This window comes from Carica papaya, chromosome 9, assembly GCF_054855325.1.
Source record: "Carica papaya isolate Zhongbai chromosome 9, ASM5485532v1, whole genome shotgun sequence".
Lineage (NCBI taxonomy): Eukaryota > Viridiplantae > Streptophyta > Magnoliopsida > Brassicales > Caricaceae > Carica > Carica papaya.
Window position 1 is genome coordinate 6,242,581 of NC_142317.1, and position 15,559 is coordinate 6,258,139.

Sequence of the window (15,559 nt, forward strand, 5' to 3'; positions counted from 1 at the left end):
TGATTCACTGGCCTAGGTCTCTTATTCTACTGAACATGTGCAGTGGGTGCTGGTCTGCAGTGTGAAACTAGGGGCCTAAGGCTCTCCACTGCTAGAGAAAAAATGCAAAGGTTCCTCTCTACTAGCTATGCCTTGGCCAGAACGGTTGAGTAAGTACTGAGTTCGAACACATACAGCTACTGTTTAATCTCAGGACGGAGGCCCCACTCGAACTTCCTTGCCTTTCTGCCTTCATCCATAATACTCTCAGGAAAATACCGGCCCAACTCTTAGAACTTTCGGACATACTCTGATACAATCATATCACCTTGAACTAGGTGTGCAAACTGCATTTTTTTAAGATGTCAGAAATTCTCTAGAAGGTATTCTGCATTGAAGGCCATCAAGAATTGTTCCTAAGTGACTGGAACAAGCAGGGTGGCCCGCTAGATCTGCCACTAGCGACCTGCCTCTCCCATCATCATATAGGTGGCAAGTATAACTCTCTGTTTGGGAACCATCCCAAGAGTCATGAAAGCCTTATCTATCTTAACTAACCAGTACTTAGCCTCTTCAAAGTAGGATGCCCTTGCAAAAGTAAATGAGTTTAGTCTTTTGTACATCTCAATGTAATCTGAGTCCATTATTGGTGGAATTAGGTCCCATAGAAGAAGGACTGAATTGTGTTGATGAGGGACTAGATGGCCTTATGGTGGTATTGGATGATACAATGGAGGTACCTGATTGTACTGTAGTGGTGTTGGGTGATGTGGTGGGTGCACCGGACTACACTATGGTGTGTCGGATGGTACTATGGTGTGCCGGATGATACTGTGGGGAAACAAGATTGTATCGGGGTGGCTCAAACTGTGGCAGTGGGGGAGGGTCAGGTAGCTCCCTCATTTCCTTCTGAGCCTGTTGGGCAACGATGAGTCACTCCAGCATTTCAAATAGTCGGTTAACATCCTCTCGAAGTGAACCCTCCGGGACTGCTCGGTGTAGTGGGAGTCTTCCTCTCCTCATCTATTTGTACCTGCAGTTCACAAGGGATGGTTGAGCGATAATTCATTTTTTTGGTGTTTTCTTAGGTCTTTGTGTAAGGAATGATTCCAAAAAACGTGGCTCTAATACCAATTATAAAGACCCAGAACCTTAGAGAAAATAAAATCATAATTTAAATGCAGAAACGTATAATAACATTAGATTTACATTCCTTACACATAAATTAGCATACCCAATAGGGCTATAGAAATGTCTCTTTCACGGTGATTCATAAAAAAAATGTAATAACATATGAAAATAGTAAATAAGTGTTGTAGGAAAGTTAACCTCCACTACCTTTTAATAGGATCCGGGTGGACACCTACTCACAGTCCTCCTGCTGATCAAGATATGGATCTTGATCTTCTTGATTTGAAATGGTTAATAAAGAAGGTGGGAGCTACACTAACTCAATAAGAATATCACACTACTCACCGATACAGAAACTGAAGGTTGGTAAAAATCATAAAAATAACTAATGGAGCTCTTAATTTAAGTAAATTTATTTATCGTAAGGAAAAACTATTTATTGCATTCTTAATGTTGTGAGATTTCTAAAATTGACCTATAGAGACAATAACTCAAATAACATTATGATCTCACATTCAAGTGAGGAAGAACAATAATTTTTCCTTTTTTTTTAATTTTACTTACTAGTATCTGTAATACCCGAAATTAATTTTAAAATACTTAAAATTAATGTATAAAATATAATTTTTAAATTTATGAATTTTTATTTAATGTAAAAATTAAAAAAAATAGGTGGATGATGAAATTGAAAATAATTTTGGAAAAAAAGGGTGAAATTTTAGATTCTGAAGGTGTTTTTGAAAGAAAATTCAGAAATTGGATGTCATTATTGTATTTAAAAAAAACGTGCCATGTAGGACCGCCTAGTCAGCAGCCTCGACGAACCGGAGCGCGCCGCGTGACAAGGCATGCTGACGCGGTGCCACGCGGGAGGCCACGCTGATAATCCGCCTGCCCACGATCGGACGATTTGGATTTGTTCCCTCACATGTGGACGGTCCGGATCCGTTCCCTCCTCAGGCATGATCGAACGGTTACAATTAAACGCAATGAACGATTTAGATTTATTTTTTCTTTAAACGCGATCGTAGATCCAGATCAAATCGCGATGAACGGTATAAATTCATTTCTTATTTAAATACGATCGGATAGTTTAGATCAAACGCAATGGACGACCCAGATTAAAAGGAGATGGATATAAATATCTCACTTCACACCAAACTCTAACCCTGCCGTCAGCCCCCCCCCCCCCCCCCCCCCCCGGAGAAGAAGAACCAGTCGCCGGGAAGAGAGCCGACCACCGCCTACCGCTGCGCCGGAGCCACCGACCGCCGCCAAAAAAAGTAAAAGATTCTTCGAGTCGCTTGAAATTTAATTTTAGGCACCCTCATGGCCAAATTAGAGCAAAAAGACTGGTGGATGAGCTGGAAACTTTGGGTAAAGCCCAGTGACGCTGCCGTAAAAAAATTGAAAACTGCCTCCGATTAGGCCCTTCCTGATTCTCGTTTCGTGCAATTTTCCACCATTGTATTCATCATTTTATTTCTCACAGGTTAACCGAACAAAAAATGCCCAACCGTGAAGGCGAGCCGACAAAGCTGCACCAAAAAACTCCACCGTTGGTAAGCTTCTATTTTTTGACTTTTTATGGCCAACCGAGGCCCTTTAACGTGTTTTTTCACAAGGACGAGTACAAACTGGCCAAAATAAGCTGAAATTGGTAAAAAAAAAATAGCCAACCTGAGGCAAACCGCCGCTGTGGGTGGCAGTGCCGTCGTTGGAGCACGGCGACGCCGCCGTGCTGGAATCCCGAAATTGGTCTGAAAGGATTTCTAACACCGATTTTAGGTTTTTTTTTTTGTATTTTTAGGTACTTGTAGTGCGTTTTAATCTACAAAGAAAAATTCAATGAGCTTGGGAATCGCAAGTAGGCGCAGCTGAAAGCTTAGCATTTCGGACATCGATTCGAGCAATAATCTCTCTAGCTATTGCTTGTTATGGAATTGAAGTTTAACTATAAATGATGCGGTATTTGTGCATTTTAAAAAATCTCGATAATTAATCACAGGTTACTAATAGAGCCAAAACTAGTTATTATTCGCTATTGATTCTGTTTGATTGATTTTACTGTTTTAAATGTATAATATTACATTGGAGTTGGTATGATGATTTAGTGGTGTTTTCTTGATGCATGTATTGTTTGTTTTGCGTGATTTACAGTTAAATTGTGAAATTGAAAATTAAATGTAAATAGAGAATTGTTTGATTAAGTGAATGATTGAATGATAACCTTATTAGATATCTTGGGAGATGGTGGACAGACTGAGTACATAGGGAACCCTACCATTAACGTTGCGTCAACCGAATGGGATATTGAGGATTAATATTTTGGTGCTCATATCGGACGGGGTATGGGGATGACTCGTTTCACCCTCATACCGGACGGTGTATTGAGGGATGGTATTTTTGATGCTCATACCAGATAGGGTATGGGGACAGACTGTTACTTGAAAATGTTAAATAAGGGTTCACGCGTATTGGGGACATCCCTATAGACCCCTATGAATACCAGTATGTAGATAAAAATAGAAAGTTGTTGTTCTGATTAATTGAATATGAGATTATGATATTGTTTGTGTTATTGTCTCTATTGGTGAGTTTTGAAAATTTCACTACGGTAAGTGTACAATAAATGATTTTACCTATGATAAATGAATTTACTTAAATTAAGAGCTCAATTAGTTATTTTTATGATTTCTACCAACCTTCATTTCTGTATCAGTGAGTAGTGTGACATTCTTATTGAGTTAGTGTAATTCACTCTTTCATGAACCATTTAAGATCAATAGTACCAAGATCTAGATCCTGATCCACAAGAGGGTTGTGAATAGGGTGTTCAATTGCTTACTTTCTATTTATTTCTTTGATTATTCGTTGTTCTTTTAGAAGGGTAATTCTCGTATCCCTATTGCGTATTCTGAATTATTATGTAAAGATTGTACACCCTAACGCTATTATTTTATTTTCGCATTAAATTTATAATTTATTTCATTTATAATTTCGGGCCGTTACGGTTAGTATCAGAGTCAGGTTCCTCGGAACCATTCCTTACACAAAAATCCTAGAAAACACCAAATAATGAATTATCACTCAACCATTCTTTGTGAAATGCAGGTAAAGATAGATGAGGAGAGGAAGACCCCCACTAAACTGAACAACCCATGAGGGTTCGCTTCGAGAGGATGTTGACCGATTATTTGAAATGCTAGTGAGACTCATCGCTGCCCAGCAGGTCCGGGAGGAAGGGAGGGAGTTATTTGACCCTTCTCCACTGCCATAGGTTGAGCCACCCCTGTAGTGTGCGGATCGTGAGTCACCTCGGTACGACCCTGCTCCTCCATAGTAACATCCGGCACCACCACAGTATGATCCGATACCCCAACCATAGTACCACCTGGCACCACCATAGTATAGTTCGGTGCCCCAACTGCATCACCTGACACCACGACAGTACAATCTGGTGCCTCCACTGTATCATCCAGTGCCACCACAGGGTTATCCGGTCCATCCCCAGCACAATCTAGTCCCTCTTCCACAGGACCCAATTCCTCCTATGATGGACCCATGCTACATTAAGAGGTATAAAAGACTAAACTCATTTACTTTTACAGGGGGATCCTCATTTGAAAAGACTGAGTACTAGTTAGTTGAGACAGAGAAGACCTTCACGACTTTTGGAGTGATTCCCGAATAAATAGTCGTACTTGCCACCTACATCTGGTGGGAGAGACAGGCTGCTGGTGGCAACTTAAGCGAGCCACCCTGCTCGTTCCAGTCACTTGGGAACAATTCTTGATGGCCTTTAATGCAGAGTACCTCCTAGAGCATCTCTGACATCTGAATAAAATAGAGTTTGCACACCTGATCTAGGGTGACATAATTGTATCAGAATATGCCCAAAAGTTCCTAGAGTTGGGCCGATATTCATCTGAGAGCATTATGGATGAAGGTAGAAAGACAAGAAAGTTCGAATGGGGTCTCTATCCTGACATCATATAGCAGTTGTATGTATTCGAGCTCAGTACTTACTCGACTGTTCTGGCCAAAGCACAGCTAGTGGAGAGGAACCTTCATATTTTTTCTCCAGCAGTAGGGAACCTCAGACCCTCGGTTTCATACCGCAACCAACACCTACTACACCTATTCAGCAGAACAAGAGACCTAAGCCAATGACTCAGGCTCCCCATCAGATTCCAACAACAGGACGCAGTAGGATTTGCCAACATTGTGGTAAGGATCATGGGCACCGACCCTGCTATCGCCTCAACAATACTTACTGTATGTGTGGTAGTGCCCAGCATTAAACGAGGGAGTACTCGAGGAATCAGAATCAGACCACACCTCCTATCTAGGGCATGACTTATAATCTCACTCAGCAGGATGCATAAGCCAACCCATACGTGATTCAGGGTATGTACGCTATCTGTAATCATCTTGCACATATTTTGATTGATACTGGTGCCTCACATTTATTTATTTCACATGCTTTTGCATCAAACTTAAATGTATTACCTGAAAACTTGATTCTGTGTTATTTTTGTCTACTCTTGGGAATATGACACTACTGGAGGAGGTTACATATAGAGTCTGTGTCATAGATATAACAGATAGAAAATTGAGTGTGGACCTAATAGAGATTGACACGGAAGACTTTGATATAATCTTAGGAATGAACTGGTTAACGGCGTATCACACTACCGTAGATTGTTTTCATAAAAAGCTTGTATTCAACCCCCTAATGAAGAGTCATTTATAAATTAGTAAAATTCTTTAACATTTGTTCCCTCATGGTAAATTTTCCTATTATCAAGTGTTTTAACCCATCTGTTTTCTCTAAATAGGCAAACCTAAGAAAAAAATTCATATTCAAGAGATTTCGGTAGTCCGAGACTTCCCAGATGTATTCCCGGATGAATTACTTGAACTACTAGTAGATAGAATAGTTGAATTTATCATAGATCTTCAGTCAGGCACCCAGATTATTTCAGTTGTCCCTTATCGTATGAGTCGTGTTGAGATGAGGGAGTTGAGGAAACAGATCAATGAATTGCAGGATAATGGATTCATCCGACATAGTATGTCCCCTTGGGTACCGGAGTCACATTTACAAGGAAAGGAGATGAGACGTTAAGGTTATATATTGATTACAGGGAGTGAACAGTGTCACAATCAAGAACAAGTACCCCCTCCCCAGGATCGATGACCTTTTTGATCAGCTGCAGGGTACCTAGGTCTTCTTCAAAATAAATCTACGTTTAGGTTACCATCAGGTAAAGATCGAGGCAGAGGACATTCCCAAAACAGTTTTTCAAACCAGATACGGACACTATGAGTTCTTGGTCATACCATTTGGACTAACCAATGCACCAGCCATCTTCGTAGATTTGATGAACAGTTTTTCAGACAATTTCTGGATCAGTTCGTCATTGTATTTATCGATGATATCATAGTCCATTCAAAGAGTAAAGAGGAATATGCTCACCATCTGACTCAGGTTTTACAGGTTCTTAGAAAAAAAAAATTGTATGTAAAGTTGATTAAGTGTGGGTCTGGCTCGAGCAGACTACCTTTTTAAGGCACATCATATCAAGGGATGGAGTGTCAATAAACTCCAAAAAAGTTGAGGCAGTACTCGGCTGGGAAAAATTAACATCAGTCAAGGAGATTTGTAGATTTCTGGGAATGACAGGTTATTACCGCAGGTTTGTGGAAGGATTTTCTCGTATATCTTCTCATTTGACTCAGCTCACAAAAAAAACGTCAAGTTCGAGTGGAACGAGGATTGTGAAAGGAGTTTTTCAAAACTAAAGAAGTGGTTGACTACCGCACCTGTATTGGTCTTACCAAGCGGGACAGGTGGATATACAGTTTATAGTGATGCCTCCTACTTGAGGTTGGGTTGTGTTCTAATGCAGCATGAGAAGGTCATAACCTACGGGTCCAGGAAGTTGAAGAGTCATGAAAAAAACTACTCCACCAATGACTTGTAACTTGTCGTAATTATCCACGCCTTAAAGACTTGGCGCCATTACTTGTATGGGGAGACCTTTCAGATCTATACCGATAATAAGAGTTTAAAACACATATTCACTCAAAAGGATCTCAACATGCATTAGAGAAGATAGATAGAACTACTCAAGGACTACGATTGCAATATCTTGTATCACTCGAGTAAGGGTAACGTGGTAGCCGACGCACTCAGCAGAAAAATTGCAAGTATATTAGCTCACCTAATGGTTTCAAAATGCAGGGCAATAAGGGCCACACAACAGGTACAACTTCAGGACCTGAAGAGAGTCATATGTTTAACCCACCTGACTATTCAACCTGAGTTGATTCAGAGAATAAAGGAAGCCCAATCGGCCGATTATACCCTAGCAGCCCTCAAGAAAGATATAGAACATGGAGTTAATTTAGAATTTCGAGTCTGCTGATGGGTTACTTAGATTTCAGGACAGGGTGTGTATTCTATGTGACAGTAAGCTGAAAATGGACATCATGACAGAGGCCGATAGCTCAAAGTTTGTCATGCATCCCGGAAGCACTAAGATGTATCAAAGTATGCGACTTCGATTTTGGTGGAACGGGATGAAAAGAGATGTGGCCGACTTTATTTCCAAGTGTTTGGTATATCAGCATGTCAAGGTAGAACATCAATGCCAAGGCAGGCTACTTCAGCCATTACTAATTCCAGGGTAGAAGTGGGAATATATCACAATGGATTTTGTGACAGAATTTTCTGGAGCACACTCGAGATATGATGTCATTTGGGTAATTGTTGATCGACTCACCAAGTCTTCCCACTTCTTGGCTATTAGGATGACCGACCCCCTGGACAAATTAGCAAGAATGTATATTCGGAAAATAATCAGGTTACATGAAGTGCTAGTGATAGTAATGTCCGATAGGGACCCCAGGTTTACTTCTCGATTCTGGTCTAGTTTTCAGTAAGTCATGGTAACCTTAGTACTGCATTCCACCATCAGACTGATGGATAATCAGAAAAGACTATTCGCACACTGGATGATATGCTCTGAGCTTGTGTTCTCGACTTCGGGGGTCATTGGGATGATCATTTACCCCTAATAGAGTTCGCCTACAATAATAACTACCAAGCAATTATCGGCATAGTTCCGTACAAGGCGTTGTATGGTCACCTATGCAGATTGTCGACCTGTTGGAAAGAGGTGGGTGATAGAAAATTATTCGGTTTAGATCTTGTGGAAGAGACTACAGCCAAAATAATTAAGATCAGGAAGAACATCCAGACAGCTCAGAGCAGGCAGAAGAGTTATGCGGATACTCGGAGGAAGGATTTGGAATTTGAGAAAGGTGATCGGGTATTCCTTAATGTCACTCTTTTTAAGGGAATCAGTAGGTTTGACAAGAGGGAAAAACTAAATCCCCGATTTATTAGGCCATTTGAAATCTAAGACAGAATTGGCACCGCCGCCTACAGATTGACATTGCCTCTAGAACTTTCCAAGGTCCATGATATATTTCATGTGTCCATGTTACGCAAGTACAACTCAGACATTTTTCACGTCTTGGCTCACGAGCCTCTTTCACTCCAGAAGAATCTGTCATACGAGGAGGTACCGATCAGTATTATGGACCGAAAAAGTAGAGTACTCTGCAACTGAAAAATTTCATTCGTTAAGGTCCTATGGCAGAATTAAACACAGGGAGAGGTCACATGGGAGCTAAAATCACATTTCAGAGCTCAGTATCCCCAACTGTTTAATTGAGTGAGAAAGAGACAAATTTGAGGGACCAAATTTTTTTTAAGGGGGAGAGAGTTGTAATACCCAGAATTAATTTTAAAATATTTAAAATTAATGTATAAAATATAATTTTTAAATTTATGAATTTTTATTTAATGTAAAAATTAAAAAAATATAGGTAAAGGATGAAATTAAAAATAATTTAAGGAAAAATGAGTGAAAATTAGGATTCTTGGGATGTTTTTGAAATAAAAATAAAAAACTGGAGGTCAAAACGTAATTTAAGAAAAATATACCACGTAGGATTGTCCAGTAAGCAGCCCCAACAAATTGAAGCACGTTGCATGGTAAGGCACGCTGACGCAGTGCCACGCAGTAGGCCACACTGGCAATCCATGTGCCTGCGATTGGACGGTTCGAATTTATTTCCGCGCGTGTCGACGGTCCGAATCCGTTCCTTCCTCAGGCACGATCGAACAGTCGAGATTAAATATGATGAACAGTCCAGATTTATTCTCTCTTTAAACGCATTTGTACGGTCCAAATCAAATTGCGAGGAACGGTACATATTTATTTTGTATTTAAATGCAATCAAATGGTCCAAATTAAAAGGAGATTGATATAAATACCTCACTTCACACCAAATCCTAACTCTAGCGGCCAACCCCCCCGCCTCCCCCCCCCCCCTTTCCCGCCCACGTGCCAGAGAAGAAAAACCAGTCGCCGGGAAGGGAGCCGATTGCTACCTGCCGCCGCGCCGACACTACCTCTGACCGCCAAAAAAGATAAAAAATTCTCCTAGTAGCTCAAAATTTGATTTTAAACAACCCTATGGCCAAGTTGGAGCAAAAAGATCGCCAGATGAGCTGGAAACTGCGGGTAAAGCCCGGTGCTACTGCTGCAGAAAAAATAAAAAACTGCATCCGATGAGACCCTTTCTGATTCCCATTTCGCGCAATTTTTCTACCATTGTATTCACCATTTTGTTTTCCACAGGTTGACTGAAGAAAAAGCCCAACCGCGAAGGTGAACCGATGGAGCTGCCGCACCGAAAAATTTCGCTGCCGGTAAGCTTCTATTTCTTGACTTTGTTTTGCCAATCGAGGTCCCTTAACGTGTTTTCTCATAGGGATGAGTGTAAACTGGCCAAAATTGGTCGAAACTGACTGAAAACGGCCAGCCTGAGGTAAACCACCACTGCGGGCAGCGGTGCCGTCACTGGAGCACGGCGACGCTGCCGTGCCAGTATCCTGAAATTGGCCTGAAACGATTTCTAACACTGATTTTGAATTTTTTAGGGTATTTATAGGTACTTAGAGCGTGTTTTAATCTCCAAAGTAAAATTCAAGAAACTTGGGGACCGCTAGTAAGCGCAGCTGAAAGCTTAGCATTTCGACATCGATTCAAGTAAGAATCCATCAACCTATTTCTTATTATAGAATTGAAGATTAATTATTAATAATGTGGTATTTTGTACAATTTAAAATTTTTTGATAATTAATCACTTGTTACTAATAGAGCCGGAATCGATTATTATTCACTGTTGATCCTGTTTGATTAATTTTACTCTTTCAAATGCATAATATTACACTGAAGTTGGTATGATGATTTAGTGGTGTTTCCTTGATGTATGTATTGCTTGTTTTGCGTGATTAACAGTTAAAATGTAAAACTAGAAATTAAATGTAAACAGAAAATTATTTGATTAAGTGAATGATTGAATGGTAGCCTTACTAGATATCCTGGGAGATGATGGATGGACTGGGTGCATAGGGAACCCTACCGTGAATGTTGCCTCATACCGGATGGGGTATTGAGGATAGGTATTTTGGCGTTCATACCGGACGTGTTATGGGGACAACCCATTTCACCTTCATACCAGACGGTGTATTGAGAGATGATATTTTTGGCGCTCATACCAGACGGGGTATAGGGACAACCGGTTACTTGAAAATGTTAAATAAGAGTTCATGCGTAGTAGGGACATCCCTATGGACCCCCATGGATACTAGTAGGCAGATAAAAAGGAAAAATTGTTGTTCTGTTTAATCGAATATGAGATTATGATATTGTTTGTGTTATTGCCTCTATAAGTCAGTTTTGAAAATTTCACTACGGTAAGTGTATAATAAATGATTTTACTTATGATAAATGAATTTACTTAAATTAAGAGCTCCATTAGTTTTTTTTTATAATTTTTACCAATCTTCATTTATGTATCGGTGAGTAGTGTGACATTCTTACTGGGCTAGTATTGTTCACTCTTTCATTAACTATTTCAGATTAAGAGAACCAATATCCAGGTCTCGATCCACAAGAGGGTTGTGAATAGGGTATTCAGTTGTTTACTTTCTATTTATTTATTTGATTATTTGTTGTTCTTTTAGAAGAGTCATTCCTGTATCCTTATTAAGTATTCTGAATTATTGTGTAAGGAATGTAAACTCTAACACTATTATTTGCTTCCGCATTCAATTTATAATTTATTTTCTTTCTAGTTTTGGGCCATTACAGTATCCTTGTGGATCCATAAGGGTGTCCCACTACATGTGAACCTAATATCTAAACTTGTCAACTAACCGACTGTCCTCATACCCTGTTCGGTATGAGTACCAAAAATATCATCTCTCGATACCCCGTCTGGTATGAGGGTGAATCGGACCATCCCCATACTCCGTCTGGTATGAGCACTAAAAATATCATTACTCGATACCCCATCTGGTATGAGGCAATATCACGGTAGGGTTCTCTATGTATGCGGTCCGTCCACCATATCCTAGAATATCCAGTAAGACAACCATTCATTAACTCACATAACTAAGTAATTTTTCATTTGCATATTAATTTCAAATTTCATAAATCAACCGTAAATCATGCAAGACAAGCGATATATGCTTCAAAGAAGCACAACTGAATCATTTAACTGTTCAAATATATTATCGTGTAAAATTAAATAATTAGTTAAATAGAACAAAAAAATAATTAATCGATTTCGGCTCCATTAGTGACCTGTAATTATTTTTAAAATTTTTAAAATTTTACAAAATACCATATTATTGATTATTAAGTTTCAATTCCATAACAAGGAATAAGGTGAGAGATTCTTACCTGAATCCATGTTCGAAATACTGAACTTTCTATTGTGCCTACTGGCGGTCCTCGAGTTTTCTGAATTTTTTTGCAGAGATTAAAACACGCTTCACTTACCTAAAAATACTTCAAAAATCTAAAATTGGTGTTAAAAATTATTTTTGGCCAATTTTGAAGTTCCAGCACGGCGACACTGTTGTGCTCCGGTGACTACACCATAACTCGTGCCGACAGTTTATCTCCGCTTGGCCATTTTTGATTGATTTTGGCTAGTTTTGGCCGCCTTTGTACATATCCCTACGAAAAAATACGTTATGGGGCCTCGGTTGGTAAAAAAAATCAGAAAATAAAAATCTGCAAGTGGTGGGATTTTTCGGGTGCGGCGGCTTCGTCGGCCTACCTTTGCGGCTGAGATTTTTTCTTCAGACAACATGTAAAAAACAGAACGGTGAACACAACGGTAGGAAAATTGCACGAAACGAAAAATGGGAAGAGGCTCATTGGAGGAGGTTGCGGGTTTCGCCCGCGGCGGCTCCGTCAAGCTTTGCCCACAATTTTTGACTCACTTGCCATTCATTTTGCTCCGATATGGACACAGGGGTACTCGAAATTGAATTTCAAGCAAGTAGGAGAATTTTTTACCTTTTTTGGCAGTCGGAGGTGGCTCCAGTGCGGCAGCAGTCGGCGGTGGACTCCCTTATCTAGCGACATGTTCTTTTTCTCTGGTGGGAGGCTGGCGGCTAGGGTTCGGATTCAGTGTGATATGAAATATTTATACTTATCTCACGTTAATCTGCGTCGTTCATCGCATTTGATCTCGATCGTTCATTCGCACCTAAAGAGAAAACGAATCTAAACCGTTCATCACGTTTGATCTCAACCGTTCAATTGTGTCTAAGGGAGAAATGGATCTAAACTATCCACGCGTGCGAGATCGCTTCTGGGTCGTCCGATCGCGGGGCATGCGGATTGCCAACGTGGCCTCTCACGTGGCATCGAGTCAGCGTGCCTTACCACGTGGCGCACTCTGATTTGTCAAACCTGCTGACTAGGTGGTTCTACATGACCAAATTTTTCTTATTTGCATTCTAACCCCAGTTTTTGATTTTTCTTTTAAAAACACAATTCAAACCCGAATTTTTACCATTTTTTTCTCAAAATTATTTTCAATTTTATCCCTAACCAATTTTTTCATAATTTTACATTAAATTTAAATTTATTAATTTTAAAAATAGATTTTTTATGTATTTTAGAATGTTAAAATTGATTTTGAGCCAAATTCCGGATCCGGGTATTACATTATTTCCCTGTCAACAAAGAGTATAAATGTCATTTTTCAACCATTAAAATACACAATCATTATAGAAAATGTTTGCATTGCATCTCAATTACCTTCAAACTCCCTTCCCCTCTCCACCCCAAACATCATCTATTTCTGAAAGATGACGCAGGATTCCTACACCTCGCTGTTATTCCCATCTTCATTTTATCTTTCCCGCGATTCATCCACCAATAAATTTTTCACAAAGCTCATGAATCATTCATCTCTCGATAGCTTCGTGGATTAAATCAACCCATACCACGTTAAGCTCACTTGAAAAACAAAACCTATTGCACCCATAGTTTACCATTTAATGTGTTAAATACATGATTCTTAACACGATGAACTCGTAAAATTTGAGATCTTTATTAAGATTTTAACTGATAGAGAATGTAGTATTGATTAATGGATAATGATATAAAGAATAATGATAAGAGGAAAGTAGAAAAAAATAATTGTGGAAGACAATTGAACTAGGGGTTTGTTACAACCGTTATCTATATCAGAGTGGAAATAAGAACACATTTCTATAGATTTTGTGACTGGGTTATTGAGAACTCATAAAAATCATGATAGTATTTGGGTAGTGGTGGATCGCCTAACCAAGTCTTCGCACTTCTTACTGATGAAGGTGTCAGACTCAGTTGATCAGTTGGCTAGATTATATATTAGGGAAGTAGTCCGATTACATGCAATTCCAGTTTCTATTGTGTCAGATAAAGACCCTAGATTCAAATTTTGGAGGAGTTTACAATAGGTGGTAGGTACTAACTTAAATTTCAGTACGACTTTCCACTCGTAGACGGACAGACAAATAGAGAGAACCATACAAATACTGGAGGATATGTTGAGAGCGTGTATCATTGATGTTGGGGGAAGTTGGGAAGATATGCTAGCTCTGATAGAATTTATATACAACAATAGTTATCATTCTAGTATAGGAATGATCCCTTATGAGGCCCTTTATGATAGACCATGCAGGTCACCTATTTGTTGGTATGAGGTTGGGGAGAGGCAGCTAATGGGCCCCGAATTAGTAAAAAAAACTACTGAAAAGGTGGCAGTAATACAACAAAACTTGCGAGTGGCTCAAAGTAGATAAAAAGGGTATGCATACAACCAAATGAGAGACTTGACTTATGAGGTAGGAGATCATGTATTCTTGAAGATATCCCCAATAAAGGGTTTGCTGAGATTTGGGAAGAAGAAAAAATTGAGTCCCCAGTTTATAAGCCATTTTGAGATTCTTGAAAGGGTGGGGACAGTGGCTTATAGAATAACACTTCCTCCGAGGTATGTGAGGGTCCATAATGTATTTCATGTGTCGATATTGCAGAAGTATCAACCCAACCTGACACATATTATGCAAGTTGAGTCATTTCTGCTGGAGATGAATTTGACCTATGAGAAAAAACTGATCAGTATCTTGGAAAGACAAAAAGAAAATTGAGGAGTCGAGTAATACCTATAGTGGAAGTGTTGTGGCAGCATCACAATAACAGAGAGGCAACGTGGGAACGGGAGGATGAAATGAGGACTACCTATTCACAACTATTCCAAATAATATGTCTAAATTTGATGGTCCAAATTTCTTTTAAGGGAGGAGTATTGTAATACCTTAGTAGAGTCAAAGGGGGAAGAGAGTCAAATAAATAAGTGGTGGGGATTAGAGGGTTAGGAATAGATGGGTAGGATTTGATGGAGGGGAGAATATATAAAAGGGAGTGAAAAAAAAAAAGAAAAAACAGAAAGAGAGAAGAAGAGAGGGAGTCGGTCGACAAGAAGAATGAGAGGGAAGAGGGGAAAGAGATATCGATAACAACGGGTCGAAGAAACATACTGATATAGAGGATTTTACTGAGCTAGGAGGATATGGAAGCTAGAAGTAAGATAAATTCCTATACTCAGCTATTGTCATGCTGATATAGAGATTGGATTTTTGTGTAGGTTATTGATATGGAGGAGTTCTGAACGGGGGGAGGAAGTGAGGTGTGAAATGGATAGTCAGCTGAGTGTAAGTGAGGGAAAGGGATGAGGATCGATCGAAATGGAGTTAGGCCGAGGATTGGGAGAAATCAGTGGTGATTTTGTTGGTGAGGTACCGAACTAGAGGAGATGAGCGTTGAAGCATCGATGTTGGCGGTGACAAAGTGGGGTGTTGTGGTGCCAATTCTAGTACCGACATTTACAGGCGTGTAGAGTGTATTTTGTAGTGTATTCTTATAGAGTAGTGTAATATATATATATGGTGCTTGTATGTGTGTGTGCGTGGCCAGTGATAGGCTGGTACGTGTATATGTGTGGCCGGGGATGG